The sequence below is a fragment of the Carcharhinus amblyrhynchos genome, chromosome 7 (assembly GCF_965287045.1).
Source record: "Carcharhinus amblyrhynchos chromosome 7, sCarAmb.v2.hapA, whole genome shotgun sequence".
Taxonomy (NCBI): domain Eukaryota; kingdom Metazoa; phylum Chordata; class Chondrichthyes; order Carcharhiniformes; family Carcharhinidae; genus Carcharhinus; species Carcharhinus amblyrhynchos.
This window is the reverse complement of record NC_137330.1, coordinates 56,561,974-56,580,981: the sequence shown is the minus strand read 5'-3', so window position 1 is coordinate 56,580,981 and position 19,008 is coordinate 56,561,974. Positions and strand designations below refer to the sequence as shown.

At 41.0% G+C, this 19,008-nt stretch overlaps 1 protein-coding gene across 1 annotated transcript in view; it reads left to right on the top strand.

Annotated features, from left to right (window-relative positions):
• LOC145345465 (macoilin-like) overlaps positions 1–19,008 on the top strand; it is a 98,465-nt gene that overhangs the window by 50,112 nt on the left and 29,345 nt on the right. The window lies entirely within an intron of this gene.

Sequence of the window (19,008 nt, the reverse complement as noted above, 5' to 3'; positions counted from 1 at the left end):
CACCACCCGTCAGATCTCACCCTCGAAGGGGAGAGCAACATACGGTTATCTGAACTATGACTTTAACTTTTAAAATATGAATTCCCAACTCAATCCAGGTTGTTTGTGCCTCCAACTCATTCATTTTTCAGATCACCATGCCTCAATTTAATGGAACCCACTTCTGCAACAGACACAGAAGTTGATGCACTGCCAGCCCTTCTCATCCTTTTCCTCCCATAATGCAACTACTTCTTTTAAAGAGGCACAGACTTTCATTACTTGGTTTTCAACTTGTTGTGTCTTCAGAGGTTGACCAGGAGCCTGGATGCTTTGTGATTCTATTGCTGTGACAGACTTATGATGTATAGAGCTGCTGGGAGGGAGATCTTGTGGCGCAGTGATAGCATTTAACTTTTTAAGTGTTGTGACTGTAAGCAGACAGATTATCTTGTAAGTTTTAGAAATATGAGAATAGCATATATTGTATATAACACCTGATCTAAATAAGAATAAAGACGCTCCAACTCTCACTCAGACATGCATTTAAGGACACACACACACACAAACACACACACACACACACACACACACACACACACACACACACACACACACACACACACACACACACACACACACGAGATTAATTTGTTTAAGAGTTCAAAAACATTCAATTATAGACAGATCCTGTAGATGGATGACACCACTGGTTTTGGACTGTTTTGGATTCTGCATTGAAATGATTTAAAGACATTGATGGCTGATTCCCCTCTTCTGGAGGCAGCATCTGTTGGCTTAATATTTAAAATGCTGCCTCTGATGTCTGGCTGGTCAAAAAGAAACTGGCAGGGCACAAAACTTGCAGGATAGTTGTAGAGGGAGAATGCCAACTCAGGGCCTTTCTGGCTTCTTTCTGATGGACTGAAGTACTGTGTTTATCCCAGTTCAATGCCAGCATCTCTACATCATTTCTGACTGACCAGGAGAAAAGCAGTTTCTAAAAACACAAAGATGGCTAGCTTGCTCATCGCATGATCTCCTCTCACAAGCTAGGCAGTTACCCAAATATGGTCATAGCAAGTTGATTCAAGTCCACTGTTTAAAAATTATTAGATTATGGCTGGTAAAGTTCCCTTCTCAGTTGGAGTTGATTGCCCAAAGTGATTGAATCTAATGGTTTGGTCCACACCCAACTGAATACATAAGTTATGCCTGGATGTTTTGTGAATGGTTCTGAAAATTGGTCATTCACACCTGTCTAAGTTGATTGTCTCTGGTGGACCACTTCTAGACAGCCCGACACCTTGCTGATGGCTTTGTAATTTGGTAGGTACAGCTATGTGAATGATCGGCCATGCTGTTATTCAGTCTTATGAAACGTATTCAGTGATTTCAACCTACTCAATAAATAAAGTCATATGAGCAAGGAGCAGGAGTAGGTTATTCAGTCCTTCGCGCCTGCTTCGCCATTTAATATGATCATGGCTATTCTGATAGTAACCTCAAATCTGCAACCTGCCTATCCCCAATGACTATCAACTCCTGGTTTACCAAATATTTATCCACCTCTGTCTTAAATATAATCAAAGGCTCTGCTTCCACCACTTTTTCAGGAAGAGAGTTCCAAAGATTCATGACCCTTTGAGTGAAAATATTTCACTTCACCTCCATTTTAATGGGGGACCTCTTAATTTTAATCAGTGACTCCCCTAGTTTTACATTCTCCCATGAGAGGAAACATCCTCTCCACATCCACCTTGTCAAGACCCCTCAGGATCTTCCAAGTCATTTCTAATATAAAACATGATTTTATAACAGTCATTAAAAGCCCAGGCATATTTTATTGAACAAGGTGTAATTTATTGAAGGGTTTTTACAGTGAAGCAACTGTGTAAGTTCTCAACCATTTAGTAATTTCTGTCTGATTGCAATTGGGGTGGGGGCAGAATTTTAAGGGGAAGAAGGTCATGCCAGGGCGGTGCTCAGGTAGTACCAGGGGGAATTTTAAAGACTGCCTCAGCACAAAGGAGTTTACCCTGGGACTGCCCCCTGACACTTCCCTGGCACTTCCCCATGACACTGCAGGATGTAGCACTGGCACTACCTAGGCATTGTCCTGATATGCCAAGCAGTGTCTGCTCACGCTGCCTCAGCATTGACCAGGCATTGCCCTGATACTGCCAGGACATAGCCCCTGGCACCACCCAGGCATTGCCCTGACATGACAAGTGCTGTCCCCGGCACTGCCCCAGCATTGCCCAGGCACTGCCCCCAACAATGCCAGGACATGGTCCCTGGCCCTACTGAGGCACTGTTTTAACATGCCCAGCACCTTCCCCTGGTACTGATCCAGCACTGCTGGAGAACTGACTGCAACACTGCCTGGACAGTGACTAGGTAGTTCTGGGCAAGTGCCTGGGTTGTGTCAGGAAGCAGTGCTGGGGGAAGTGCCAAGAGGGGTACAGGGTGGTTCCAAGGTGAAATCCTTTTTGCTGGGGCAGGCTTTAAAATGGCAGCCCAATTCTCGAGAGACTAAGTTGCTGGTGGGGTGGGCAAATCAGAGATAGTAAGCGATATGTCTTGGGACCTGCTCCTTGATTTTGTTTCCAAAGTGCTGGCCTGTACAGCAGAGAAAGCTGCTGTTGCTGTTGGTGGCTTCAATGCCACATTGCGCAATTGCTATTAGCCTGTGCTGATTCCTGGGAAAATCTCACCCATTGTCTTTTTGTTCTCTAGAATTCAATGCTAACCAAGTTATTCCCATAGTTATATTCCACGTATTGGAGAAATAGAGTGCTGAGTTCTAGAGCATTTGTGAAAGATCATTTGAAAGTAGTTACGGGTTAATAAGTCATGGAACTATAGGAATAATAACAATATTTCTGTATAAACATTTTTCTCTAGCGTGTTACCTGATTTTCTTGTTTGCCAACTCAGATGATAAAGTTTATCCATTGAACGCTCTTCTAATTTTCACACAGCACCCCATCATTATTGTCTGACATGCCTAAAGCAGCTGTCCTTGAGACTAATAGCAACTTTCCTGCATGTAATTATATTGGGTTTGTTAATATACTTTTGGCAGCTCATGTTCTTCAAAATTTTGACATTCATTAAGAATATGTTGCATTGCATGTGTTGCCTCATAACCTAATGTACAAAAGATCTGTTGTGCATTTCCTCCTTGCTTAAGAATGACAGCTGCAACAGGAAGAATTAGATGCCAATCAGAAAGGTTCAGTCATGATTCCATGTATAAAAGGGTTATTTTTAACTCATTCTCAGGATATAGGCATCATTGACAAGGCTGGCATTTATTGCCCATCCTTATTTGCCATTGGGATAGTGATGGTTGGCCTTTTACCTGAACTGTATAGTGGAGAAGCTTACACAATTCTATGAGGTAGAAAGTTCCAGAATTTTTGCCCCAGTGATGATGAAAGACTGGTGTTATATGTTCAAGTCAGGAGAGCGTATGGCTTGGAAGGACACAAGGAGCTTGGTGGTGTTCCCAATCTGTCCTTGCCTTTCTGGGTGATGGAGGTCATGGGATTGAAACATGCCATTGAAGGTGTCTTAGCAAGTTTCTGCACATCATGTAGAAAGTACAATTTACAGTCATAGTACTCTGGTGATTGTAGGAGATAGATAGTGCTAGTTGAGCAGCTGCTTAGCCCTGGATGCTATTGAGACAAGTGGAGAGTAATCCCTTGTGTAGCTGATTTGTGGATTATTGGTGATACAGTGACTTTGGAATTAGGAGGTGAGCCATTTATTGCAGAGCTTCTGACCTGCTCTTGGAGGTATGTTATTGATATGGCTTGTCCAGTTGAAATTCAAGTCATTGGTAATTCCGAAGCTGATTGATGTTGTGGTATTTGGTAATGCCATTGAATGTCAAGGGGAGATGGTTAGTCTCTCTTGTTAGTGATGATAATTTCACTATTTATGAGGCAATTACTAAGTTTAAAGTAGTTGAGAAGTTAACATTTAAGAATAATCCTGTTTATATTTGTTGGAATTTAGTTAAAATATATCAGAATGACAAAAACTACCAGACTTCATACTGGGGAATAAGCCAGACCAGAAGATTGATGTTTCAGTGGGGGAGCATTTTGGGTTTAGCAATCATAATTCCATAAGATTTCAGGTAATCATGGATTAACAAGAGTGGCCTTCGGGAGAGGGTGCTTTATTGGGCGAGGGCCAATTACATCCAAATTAGACAGGAACTAGGGAATGTTGAATGGGAGTGACTATTTGAGGGCAAATCCACATCTGGCATGTGAGAGGCTTATAAAGGCCTTTGATTAAAGAATAGAAGTGTCAAGATTCATGAACCATGGATGGCAAGGTAAATTGTAAGCTTAGTCAAAAGGCAAAAGGAAGCATACAAAAGGTCTAAGCATCTGATGAAGCCCTTGAGGAGTACAGTGAAAGTAGGAAGGAACTTAAATGCAGAATTAGGAGGGCTGAAAGGGGCTTGAAATGTCTTCAGGGTCAAGGAGAATCCCAAGACTTCTTATGCATATATTAGGAGTAGGATGGTAACAAGAGAAAGAGTAGGCCCACTCAAGGGCAATGGAGAGAAGTTGTACATGGAGCCACAGGGAGTGGGTGAGATCCTTAATGAGTATTTTATATCGGTATTTACCAAGGAGAAGGACATGATGGATTTGGGGTCAGCGATAGGTGTGTGAATGTTCTAGAGAATGTCAGTATTTTGAAGGAGCAAGTGTTGAGTATCATAAATTGCATTAAAGTAGAAAAGTCCCTGGGGCCATATGGGATCTAACACAAGCTACTGCAGGAGACGAGGGGAGAAATAGCTGAGGCCTTAACAGATATCTTCACATCCTCTGTGACCACAAGCAATGGTCCAGAGGACTGGTGAATAGCCAATGTTGTTCCCTTGTTTAAGAAAGAGAGCAGGGGTAATCTAGGAAATTATAGGCTGGTGAGCCTGACTTCGGTGGTGGGGAAGCTTTTGGAGAAGATACCAAGAGACAGGATATATGCACATTTGGAAGAAAATGAACTAGTTAGTGACAGGCAGCATGGTTTTGTATGGGTTAGATCAAGTCTCACCAGCTTGATTGAGTGTTTTGAAGAGGTGACAAAGAAAATTGATGAAGGGAAAGGCTGTGGATGTAGTTTATATGGACTTTAGTAAGGTGCTTGACAAGGTCCCACATGACAGACTGGTACAAAAACTAAAATCACATGGAATTCAGGGTGTGCTGGCACAGCCTCAAGATAAAGAGAGGGCGGTTTAGAACGGAGTTGAGGAGGAACTTCTTCACTCAAAGGGTGGTGAATCTCTGGAATTCTCTGCCCATTGAAGTGGCGGAGGCTGCCTCGCTAAATATATTTAAGACGCGGGTTGATAGGTTTTTGATAGGCAAGGGGATTAAGGGTTATGGGGAGAGGGCGGGAATGTGGAACTGAGACACAACAGATCAGCCATGATCTTATTGAATGGCAGGGCAGGCTCGAAGGGCTAGATGGCCTACTCCTGCTCCTATTTCTTATGTTCTTATGTCCTTAAATGGATTCAGAACTGGTTTAGTTATAGAAGACAGAAAATAGTGGTGGCAGGATGTTTTTCAGAAAGGACATCTGTAGTAGTGGTGTCCCATGGGGATCAGTGCTGGGTCCTCTGTTGTTTATTGTATATACTAATCACCTGGAGGAAAATGTGGGTGGCCTCATTAGTAAGTTTGCAGATGATCTGAAGATTAGTGAGGTTGCTGATGATGCCGGGGATCGTCAAAGGATACAACAAGATATAGATAGATTGGAGACTTGGACACAGAAATGGCAGATGGAATTTAATCTGGTCAAATGTCAAAACCATGCTGCCTGTCACTAACTAGTTCATTTTCTTCCAAATGTGCATATATCCTGTCTCTCGATATCTTCTCCAAAAGCTTCCCCACCACCGATGTCAGGCTCACCAGCCTATAATTTCCTAGATTACCCCTGCTCTCTTTCTTAAACAAGGGAACAACATTGGCCATTCACCAGTCCTCTGGACCATTGCTTGGGCACAGAAATGGCAGATGGAATTTAATCTGGTCAAATGTGAGGTGTGGCATTTTGGAGGATCAAACTTAGGTGTGAATGATACTGTAAATGGCAGACCCCTTAGGAACATTAACATACAGAGGGATCTGGGCATGGAGGTCCATAGTTTCCTACAAGTGGCAAAACAGGTAGCCAACGTGATTAAGAAAGCATATGGCATGCTTGCCTTCATCAGCTGGGGCATTGAGTACAAGAGTTGGGAAATCATGTTGCAGCTATATAAAATGTTGGTTATGTTGCATTTGGAGTATTGCGTGCAGTTCTGGTCATCACATGACCAGAAGGACATGGAGGATTTGGAGAGAGTGCAAAGAATGTTCACCAGGATGTTGCCTGCCTTGAGGGTGTTGACTATTAGGAGAGATTGAATAAACTAGGATTGTTTTCGCTAGAAAGACGGAGGCTGAGGGGAGACCTGATAGAGGTCTACATAATTATAGACAGGGTCTTTTTCCTAGGGTGGAAGTACCAATTAGAAGGGGACACAGGTTCAAGGTGAGAGGGGGAAAGTTTAGGGAAGATGTGCGAGGAAGTTTTTCATGCAGAGTGGTGGATGCCTGGAACGCACTGCCAGAGGAGTGGTGGAAGCAGGCACATTAGCAACATTTAAAAGGCATCTGGATGGGTACATGAACAACAAGGGAATAGAGGGATTCAGACTGAGTAAGGCAGAAGGTTTTTTTTAATTTAGTTAGGGCATCATTATCAGCACAGTCTTGGAGGGCTGAAGGGCCTATTCCTGTGCTTTATAATTCAAACCTAAATTTGATCAGCTTGCATTTGCCCAGATTAAGTTCTATCTGACATTTCTGTGCCCAAGTCTCCAATCTATCTATATCTTATTGTATCATCTGATAATTCCCAGCACTGTAAGAAGTCTCGCAACACCAGGTTAAAGTCCAACAGAATTATTTGTAGCAAATGCCACTAGCTTTCGGAACTGGCTGTTCCTTTGTCATGTGGGTGGGAGTTCTGATCACAAACAGGGCATGTAAAGACACAAACTCAATTTACATGAACAATGATTAGAATGTGAGTCTTTCCAGCTAATGAAGTCTTAAAGGTACAGACAATGTGAGCCGAAAGAGCATTAAGTACAGGTTAAAGAGATGTGTATTGTATCCAGACAGGAAAGTTAGTGAGATTTTGCAAGTTCAAGCAATTTGTGGGGATTACAGATAGCGTGACATGAACCCAGGATCCCACACACATGAGGCCGTCCTCATGTGTGTGGAACTTGGCTATCAGTCTCTGCTCAGTGACCCTGCGCTGTCGTGAAGGCTGCCTTGGAGAACACTTACCCGAAGATCAGAGGCCGAATGCCCATGACCGCTGAAATGTTCTCCAACAGGAAGCGAACAATCTTGCCTGGTGGCCTCTCTGCTCCGGGGAAGTACTGGACGATGAAGGGTACTCTGTCCACCGTGTCCTGTGTTTGTCTTCTGAGGAGGTCGGTGCGGTTTTTGGCTATAGAGCATCAGAACTGTCGATCAATGAGTTGAGCGTATATCCTGTTCTTATGAGGGCTATGACATCTTCTCCGGAGCCTTCAACATGTCATTGCTGAAGACGAACATCTCACCAAGGCCATCCCCACACCCCCACTTCTTACCTTCAAACAATCGCATAATCTCAAACAGACCATTGTCCACAGCTAACTACCCAGCCTTCAGGAGAACAATGACTACGGCACCACACAACCCTGCCACAGCAACCTCTGCAAGACGTGCCGGATCATCGATGCAGATGCCATCATTTCACGTGAGAACACCATCCACCAGGAACGTGGAACATACTCTTGCAACTCGGCCAACGTTGTCAACCTGATATGCTGCAGGAAAGGATGTCCCGAGGCATGGTCCATTGGGGAGACCATGCTGACGCTACGACAACGGATGAATGAACACCATTCGATAATCAGCAGACAAGACAGTGGTTCCCTTCCTGTTGGGGAACACTTCAGTGGTCACAGGCCTCTGATCTTCGGGTAAGCATTCTCCAAGGCGGCCTTCCCGACACATGACAGCGCAGAGTCGCTGAGCAGAGACTGATAGCCAAATTCCGCATACATGAGGACAGCCTCAACTGGGATCTTGATTTCATGTCACACTATTTGTAACTCCACAACTTGCTTGGACTTGCAAAATCTCACTGACTTCCCTGTCTGGAAACAATACCCATCATTTTAATCTGTGCTTAATGCTCTCTCCACTCACATTGTCTGTACCTTTAAGACTTCATTAGCTATAAAGACTCACATTCCAATCATTATTCATGTAAATTAAGTTTGTGTCTTTATATACCCGGTTTGTGATCAGAACTCCCACCCACCTGACAAAGGAACGGCCAGTTCCGAAAGCTAGTGGTGTTTGCTACAAATAAATTTGTTGGACTTGAACCTGGTGTAGTGAGATTTCTTACTGTGTTTATCCCAGTCCAACGCCGGCATCTCCACATCATTCCCAGCACTATCAGGACTGTCTCAACCAGGATTTTCGATGGTATTTTATGACCTCGCTTGGTCATAAGTGAGGATTATGACTGAGGCTGATTGGGAATTTTGTTCTATGAGCTGTGCCTGTCCCGATTTTGGGATGGGTGTGGTGGTAAAATTCTGGCCCTTGGGTTCATGTCACATTACATGTAATCCTCATCATTTGGCTTAGGCTTGCAAAATAATACTAACTGTCCTGGCTTGAGACAATTCACACCTCTTTAGCCTGTGATTATCATTCTCTCCACTTGCATTGTCTGTATCTGTAAAGACTTGATTACTGAAAAGACTCGCATTCCAACCATTATCTTGCAATTTGTCTATATATGCCGTGTTTGTGAAACCAATCTCTCCATTCACCTGATGAAGGAGCAGCACTCCGAAAACTTGTGATTCTAAATAAATAATTGGACTTTAACCTGGTGTTGTGAGACTTCTTACTGTGTCCACCCCAGTCCAACACCAGCATCTCCACATATGTACTTTTCTTTGTTCTTTGCTCTTTTTTGTAAACCAGTCGCCTTGATTACAGGCTAGGCAAATGCTTCTGTGGAGCATTAACACCTTTTGGGTTGAAAGGTCTCTTTTTGTGCTGCACTTTGTAATGACTAAATGTAACTTGAGCAACCATTGCATCACACGTCAATTAACCTTCATAATTTTTGGAATAAACTGGGCAAAGAAGTGAATCATAGTATGGTTACAACATGAAGAGAGGCTGTCATGTCTGTGCTGGCCTTCAGAAGGTGCCATTCCTCTGTCTTTTCCCTGAAACCCTTCACTTTCTTTCTTTTAGGTAATGATCCAATTCCCATTGGAAGGTCTCAATTTATTCTCAGACAGTGCAGTCCAGATCTTAAACACTCACTGCATGGAAAAGATTTTCCTCCTGTCGCTATTACTTCTTTTGCCAATTTCCTTAAATATGTGCCCTCTGGTTCTCAATCAATAGGACCAGTTTCTCCCTATCAACACTGTCTAGGTCCTCATGATTTTGAAAATCTCTATCAAATCTCTTCTCAACTTTCTCTCCTTCAAGGAGAGCAGTCCCAACTTCTCCATTCTTTCTACGTAACTGAAGTTTCTCATTGCTCGAACTATTCCTATAAATCTCTCTAATCCTTCCAAAAGTGGAGTACCCAGAGCTGGATGCCATTTGCATGAGATAAAGTATTTAAAATAGAAATGAGCAGTTGACTGATTCAAAGTAAAGTAAATCGAAGGTAAGAGAGAGATTAAAAAGAAGGCCTGCTTTATACATGTATCATAATACCAAAATGAGTAAAATGGGTTGAATGTCCAAAGTTCTTATTCTTCCCTCTTATGACATTTTTTAAAAGTTCCGGCAACAACTATCACAAAAGGATTACCATTTCAATGTGGGAAATGTACTGCTCGACTGTATTTCCAGACTTTAATTAATATTACTCTGTGTTCTTAATAATTTGTTAAATATTGATTACACTGAGAATGGTGCAGATTCGTCAGAATTATAGGGTCCCTTAAAGTGTTAAATTATATTGATAGGCTGTGTAAATTTGGACTCGAATTCCAAAGGTCAATGAGCAATCCAAGAGAGGTGTGTAAATGAGAAAAAGGATCTGACACAGAGAAACTATTTTGTCTGCTGGGGGAACCTGGGAACAATTCTAAAATTAGAGCGGGCCATTGAAGTGAAATCAAGAACATTTTTATCCGAGGCATAGTGAAAATGTGAAATTCAATCTCCCAAGAGATCATGAATGCTGGGTCAATTGATCTTTCAAGGCTGAGATCAATAAGTGTTTGTAAGATCACAGTATCAAGGGATCAGGATCAAAAGCAGGTAAATAGATGTTGAGACACAGATCAACTAAAGTCTAACTGAATTGCAGAAAAGGTTTGAGGGTCACAATGATCCAGTCTTCCTCCTACGTTCCTATATAAATTCAAGGTAAAATGTGTTATTACAGTACCAGTCCATGTGCAAGACTATGACCCATTAATTAAATTACATTCCTGGGAAACTAATTGAAATTATCTGGATGTTTAACTATCAAAACAACAGAACATTTCCTCAGCTCAATACCTGAGCAGTAGAAAGTCAGTTCATTAAGATAAATGCCAATACGGAACTGCCTGAAAATTACACTCCCTCCTGTCCCTAACCTTTGTTTTAAGGGCATGTCATGAAGTTAGACCTGGAAACAATATTCAAATTGAAGTTTGAAACTGTATCATGATTCCATGACCCGATAATCTCAGTGAAAATCGTTATAAAATTATAGCATTTTCATAGAGCATTCAGCCAATCGAGTCTGCACCAACAACACCCACCCAGGCCCCATCCCCATAACCCCATATATTTACCCTGCTAATCTCCCTGACGCTTAGGAGCAATTTAGCATGGCTAATCCACCTAACCCTCTCATTGTTAGAGTGTGGGAAGAAATCAGAACATGCGAAGACAAGGGGCGAATGTGCAAACTCCACACAGTCACCTGAGGCCAGAATTGAACCCAGATCCCTGGTGCTGTGAGGCAGCAGTACTAATCACTGTGCCACCATGGTGCCACTATGCCACTGTGCCGTTCTTACGGGGAATATATGCCAGGAAATCACAATGGAAGGAAATTGTACTCTGTGTTTTCACAATTACCCCCTAATACTAATTCTAACATGATTATAGTGGAACATGTTACCAGTATATAATCAATTGTTTTTCTTTTAAATATTCATTCTCTAGTGTTTACCATGTGAGATAGATCTAAGATTAGAGACATTAGTGAATGAGAGAGTGAAGTTGGCCTCTTTGTTCAGAATCAAATGTTATATTAGTGTTGCAGAATTATTTGATGATGGGTGACTGGGTTTCTTTGTCAGTATTTCTCTTGTAAATTTTTTACATCCAAATGATTTTCTGTTCTACTCTTCCATTTTGAAACGTAATTCTATATTTGTTCTTAGATCTTAATCTTCCAGTTCACTCTCAGCAGTTCTCAATTACTAGCTCTGTTATGGACAAGGAGAGATGTGGGATAATTTATCCTTTTCCCCGCCTCTCAACTCACTACGAAAAGACCTCTTTACGAGAAAGTGTTTTAACCCTTTGAGTGCTGTGACCTTTAATAATAGACATGAAACACGCTTTCTTGTAAGTTTAAAGAGATACCTGTAAATGCTTATTTTCACAACACCCAAAATGTAATCACAACAAACATCTACTCACACACACACACACACACACACAGACATTAACACACACACACAGACCTACACACACACATATACACACACACACACACACACACACACATACACACAGACATTCATACACACATATACACAGACATACACACAGACCTACACACACACACACATTCACACACACATATACACAGACATACACACAGACTGACACACACATATACACACACACAAACACACACACACACAGACATACACGCAGGTAAAGAAAAGATGTGTTCTAAAGATGTAGTATGCATAAATAATCCTGAGGCTCAATACTTATTTCATCAAGATGGTCACCAAAAATGGTGTAAGCCTGCAAACTCTTTCAGTTCACTGAAGGAAAAAATAAAAGCTGGGGATCTCTGATGATGAATTCGCATTGGCGCTCCATAGCAAGTTTCTGACTTTTCCATCAAAAAGTATGGTCAAGTCCCTGTAGTCAGAGTTAGAAATCACAGGTACAAGAAAGCTGCACTGAGGTGACTTTTTTGAGCCATGGTTCACTCCCTTTTCTGGGCAAGATGTCTTCCCTCTGAGGTCTTGGTACCAGGCTGACTCTTCTGGGCTGTTCTGAGATTAATAAGATATTTGTTATATCAAACCTGTTTCTGTCATTTGACAATGATTTCAATGTTTTCCATTGCCCACAAAATGGACTGTTTTGTTAAACTCTTTGTCATTACAATGGAGGATATTTGGAATATCATCAACACGTCAGCCATGCATTGCCTCTAAAAAGTCCTGACTTGGAATCTTCATGGAGCCAGCAACTCCAGCAGTCATTGTTACTTTAAGTTTCTTTAGTTGAAATGGACAGCAGCAATCATCAACACATGGGAAGACCATTTACATTTTAAGTAACCTCCCAGAGATACATCAAGATATGGCTGACCCTGTGTCTGTACAGAAACCGCAAAATCAGTCACCTAACTCTTTGGAATCTACTTTGTCAAAATAATTTGTGTTGAGAAATATGTCTATCTTCCTAATACATTTTATGGACATATAAATTGACTGCAACAGCTCTCAGTCTGCTGTGTCAAAATCACTCAGTTAATGTTGCAAGTGTTATGGTTCTGGTCAGAAACTCCAAAGTGTTTCATGGAGCCTGCTTTGCATCTTGAATTTTGCTAGCATAGGCATGATAGGTTTCACTTCAGGTATGATACAAATGACCCAATAAGTAACTTTTATCAAACAAAGTTTATTTAAAAATATGCTTAACATGTAAAATAAGAATATTGGGAATAACTTCTATTAATTACAAAGAACACAAAATAACCATGATAATGTATAACCCTTAACAAATATAGGAGCTGTCCCAATCAAACAAAACCCTTGCCATAGACAAAACCCTTTAAATAGGTCCAACACAATATAGACTAATGCTTGTGTGATACTGGAATTGAGTCCTTTGAATGAAGTCTGCAGTTCTCTGGATAGACTCCGAACAGTTTGAAGTCAATATAGCTTCCAAAACAGCAGGGACTATAGGCAAGCTGCCAGAGGCAGATTCCCCTCCTACAGAAAGGCAAGACCTTGCTTTCAGATGACCAGCAGAATTTCCAAATAAAACAGGGGGAGAGAAAAACTTCTTTTCAGCTTGCTGTCACTTCTAAAACTAAACCTAGCAGCTCGAAAGTGAAAACGAAGAAAATCCTATCACCTGACCTGCCAACCAAATTTTTTCCTGACAATGCAAAGTCATGAAAATCCCAGGAAAAATAAACAACTCTCTCCCCATCCCTAGTTTAAGCAGCAATAAAAAGACTCCTCTAAACAAACCGGTGCCATAATGAAAAAACAACTGAAGCCGAAGAGGTCTGTTTACAACTGCAGAAAACATAATTTAAAAAAAAACTCTTAAAGGTACACTAATGTCACACAAGTTGAATTTCAGCCGAATTGCAAATTGCTATTAACAATGGAATGGCAGTACAATTTGTAAAGGAAGGCTCTGGAAGCAAGTGTCATATCCAAAGATCAAATTAGCATACTTGCAACACAAACGGCAGGTTAGAAACTGGTGAAATATTCTAAACCAGGGATTAGGAACAAATGCAGAATAATATTTCACAATAATTCACTGTAATATTAGGGCTGAAAGGGTTAATGTGCGGGACTGTGAAAATAGTACCATCTATGTGATGATCTAAGGGACACATGGCCAAGAGCCGAAAGAGAGATTGCTTTTAAAAATATAGAAAATAAGAGCAGGAATGGGCCCATCCACCATTCAATATGATCATGGCTGATCATTTATCTTAACACCATACTCCAATTTCTCCCCATTCCCCTGACATCTTTAGAGACTAGAAATCTATCTATTTCCTATTTAAAAATTTAGAAGCTTCACCTCATCCCAGTCCTAAATGGCCTATCCCATACTCTGAGACTCTGACTCCTTGTTCTAGATCCCTACAGGACAATATATCCCTGCATCCAGTCTATCCATCCCTGTCAGAATTTTATACATTTCAATGAGATGCCCTCTCATTCTTCTAAATTCCAATGAATATAGGCCCAGTCCAACTAATCACTCGACAATCTTGCCATCACGGGAATCAGACTGGTGAACCTTTGCTGTACTCCCTGTATGGCAAGTATATCCTTTCTTAGATATAGAAACCAAAACTGCGCACAGTGTTCCAGGTATAGTCTCACTGAGCTCCTGTAGAGCTGCAGTAACATTTCTTGCAATGAAGGCCAACATACCATTTGCCTTCCTAACTGCTTGCTGTACCTGCATGCTTGCTTTCAGTGACACCCAGGTCTCTTTGTACTTCAGCATTTCCGAATCTATCACATTTAAATAATACCTTGCTTTTCTGTTTCTCCATCCGAAGTGGATAACTATTATGCTGCATCTGCCATGTATTTGCCCACTCACACAATTTATCTAAATCACATTAAAGCTCTAATTATAGCCTTAGTTTATTTAGTAGGGTAACATCTATAGCCATGTACATTTGTAGATTGTTCTGTCGTATCCAATAAACCAGTTATTGTTTATAGATACAAATGTCTCAGCAACCACATCTCAGCCAATCACAACCAGCATAGAAAGTCACATAGAAAATTGTTTGGATTTAAAATGGAAAGGAAAAACAATCAGGTGCCCTCCTCAGTGTTAAACTGATTGACTCCAAGAATAATGTCAACCACAATCCTAATGGTCAAAGAAGAATTTCAGCTTTCATTAGGATTTAAATAATACATGGAGTACTTCAATTAAAAATATAAAATATATCGAAGCCAGATGTAGAATTGAACATACCTACAATCCTACATGTGTTATATATATTTAATATATATGAGTGTGATTGTCATATAGATCTTGAAATATGTCTCATCTCTTTATATGTATTATATATATATTTGCATATAATACATGCACACTTACACATATACACACACATCATCTATCTCTTTGCACTATTACAAGTTTAGGACAAGGTTCTCACATTTAAGAAAAATTACTCTGTAATTTACAAAAGTATGACACCTGCTGGACTGACCAGGAAAAAGTATTAACGTGTTTGCTGGAGGTGGCAGAATGTTCAGGGTAAATTTTTCCAAACTGTTAGAAACAGATTTAGCAGGCAAGAGTACTGGGAAAATTGGGAAGAAAGCCACTGGGACAATATTCTGATATCTTCCCACCTCTTTCTGTCTTTCATTTGTCTTCAACCCATGCAGCAGTGATAGGAAGGTAATTAAAGTCTATAAGTACACAATTGAGACATATTTTGTGACTGCAGTGACAATTTGTCAATAGTGAATGTGTTGTACGCAGCATCTGGATAACAATAGTTTAGAGGAGGCCCAATGAGAAGTCATTGAAGCCTACAACTGACAAGCACTCAATACAAAGAGGGAAAGGCGCAAGCCTAAGGTCAACCATACAATGACAGAAGCAGGTTGTTGTGGCTAAGGGTGACGATAGTGGTCTTGGTAAGAAAACTGCTGGCAATTACTGCAGGAGACTTTCACAACTCAGTGGGGCTGCAGACTTTCTCTGTCTCCCTTCCATTTTCTTCAGAAGTAGTTCCTCCAAATCACCACAGCACAAGTGTCTATGCAGCCACTGGGAAGAGCTGTTGATGCTCAATCATGATTCCCACTCCTCATGCTGCCTGCCATCCCACTTCAACAGGGGTCCTAGAAGCAGGCTTCTAATTGGAAAGTGCAACTGGAAGACTTATTTCTTATGTGTGTACGTTTCCAAACCAGAAATCATCCTATCATTCACACAAAAGATAAGGCTACAAGATTCCCCTCTTGAAATTTTGTCTCCATCCAATGGAGGACAAAATATATTTGCGTTGAGATTAAACAATGAAAGGAAAGTAGGGTAGTTGGCAATGGCAATATCCAATTAAATATTTTAGACCTTGATTTGTAAAAATAACCACTCCTTGTATTTATAACATAAATAAAATTGCAGATTTTAATCAAAGCCTCCAAATATAATTTTTGTTATAATGCAGACAATCCTAAGTTCAATAGTAGTGTTGATTATTTTGCTTAGTTCTTACTAAAGTCGAGTCACAAAACTAAAGTTTGAGGCACAGAAACTGATCCACATTCTTTTATGGGATCAATGTACTGCTCCTCAATGACATCTGAGAAACATCCAAATCAATACTGGATTGAGTTATTGGGTGATTACCTAAAACATGCAATAGGCTCCTCACATACACTATACAGGGGCCAGATGTATTTTTAAAAGACTTGTTAGGGCAGTTGGGCTGCCCTAAGCCGACAGGTATTGAGCCTGTCTGCTCAGATTTCTGAGGAATGATTGTAGTCCAGAAAGTTGCTGCCAACTAGCAAAAAATGTAGGGTTCTTTTACAATTGATATGGAGCCAGGAGGAGCAAGAATTCAGGCTGATTTTGGTAGAATGCTTGGTTGTCACACAAATGGTCATTAGAGTCTGGTTTGGGGGAGGACATTCCTATGCTGGGACTTTTCTTGACCTTGTCCTCTGTCATCTCAGGTGACCTGGATGCAGGAATGAATTCGCTTTACAATGCTGTTCAGAAGATTAATATTTGCTGCACAAATGGGCAGGATAGGCAAAGACCTGGTAATCCAGTTTAATATTTAATTATTTACCCTGCATCAACCTGAATAACATGGGAAAATGGGCACTAAGCCAAAGGAAAGTCTTGCTTATCATTGCTAATGTATTAGGATATGCATGAATGTATACCTTACACATCTAATTACCAATTCTATTATACAGACCAGTTTCATTATTCTTCTGTGTCTATGTTTGTATCTTGCATTTGTGAGTCCAAAATAAGCAGTCCATTAAAAGTGTAATTTCAGGTTTTCAGATTCTGCAGTATTTCACGTTTATTTCAGAAGTGTAATGCTTGTTTCAGAAATGCGCTTAATTTTAGAATCATTAAAAAACACTACTGATTCTGTTGTGTTGATTTACAGTGACCTTTCTCTTGAAACTAATGTTTGAACTCACATTTAGCTAAAGGAATGTTTTCCCTGTCAGGCTTTGAATCTAGACTCACCCTGATGAATATCTTAAATTGGCTAAAAGGAAAATCTCATGAAGTATGGCAGGGTACTTTTCTGTTATAGGATCATTTGGGAATATTATATGGTTTAGATTTTAAAGAGGGAAGAGGAGACCCCGTACAAAATAACTGACAAAACTAGTGTTTGGCCTAACTTTATCTGCAATCTGTAAAGGATATTTGTACATTTAAATCATTTAGTGGCGGCACTATGTCTGGTACCAGAGTGAGGTTTCTGCAGATTTTGTTTCTTTCTTGTTGGTTTATTATCAATTGTCATGCACAAGTACTTGAATGAGACAAATCTAAGTGTGATTTTTTTTAAATTCGTTTCACTTTCACCAAAGTTTTCCTTTTGACCTTGAGGCACTGATTCATGCCAGCACACAGCGCCCTGAGTAACAGCGATCCTTTGTTATCTTGCTGTTATAAGTTCAGTTGTGAGGATGGATTAGAAAAAATCATCATAGAATCCCTACAATGAAGAAAGAGCCCATTTGGTCCATTGAGTCTGCAATGACAACAATCTCACCCAGGCCTGAACCCTGTAACTCCATGTATTTACCCTGCTAATCTCCCTGACACTAAGGGACAATTTATCATGCCCAATCATTCTAACCCACACATCCCTGGGCTCTGGGAGGTGCACCGAGAGGAAACCCATGCAGACACAGGGAGAATGTGCAAACTCCACACAGTCGCCCAAGGCTGGAATTGAATCCAGATCCCTGATGCTGTGAGGCAAGCAGTGCTAACCACTGTGCCACTGAGAGGTTGAAACTGTTGTCCTTGGAAAAAAGGAGGCTAAAAGGAGATTTAATACAGATGTTCAAAATCATAAAGGGGCTGGGCAGAGTAGATGGAGGAAACTTCTTTTAGAAACATAGAAACACTACAGGACAGAAAGAGGCCATTCAGCCCATTGCGTCTGCACCGACCACAATCCCTCCCAGGCCGTATCCCCATATCCCTACATATTTACCTATTAATCTCTCTAACCCACGCATCTCAAGACACAACGGGGCAATTTTAGCTTGACCAGTCAACCTAACCCTCACGTCTTTGGACTGTGGGACGAAACCGGAGCACCCGGAGGAAACCCATGCAGACATAAGGAGAATGTGCAAACTCCACACAGACAGTGACCCAAGCCGGGAATCAAACCCAGTCCCTGGAGCTGTGAAGCAGCAGTGCTAACCACTGTGCTACCGTGCCGCCCACTGTTCCATCTCATAAAAGGATCAAGAATGGGACAGTACAGATTTAATATGATTTGCAAAAAAGCAACTGTGATATGAGAAAATACTTCTTCATATAGTGAGTGGTTCAAGCCTGGAATACACTGCCTGGAAGTTTGGTAGAGGCAGGTTCAGTCAAGGCATTCAAGAGGGCATTAGATGATTCCTTGAATAGAAACAATGTGCAGGGAAAAGTTAGTGCAATGGCACTAAGTCATAATGCTCCTTTGGAGAGCTGGTGCAGAAAGGATGGGCCAAATGGCCTCCTCCTGCGCTGTAACAATTCAATAATTCTGTGTTGGATATTCTTTTCATAGCTGTCTAAACAATGAGCATAGGCAGGCTAACAGCTTTGTGGAGGCTTCACAGCTAAGCCTCCCAATGTGTTCACAGACGATCTCATTTAAGATATCCATAAGTAGCAGGATTGTTCA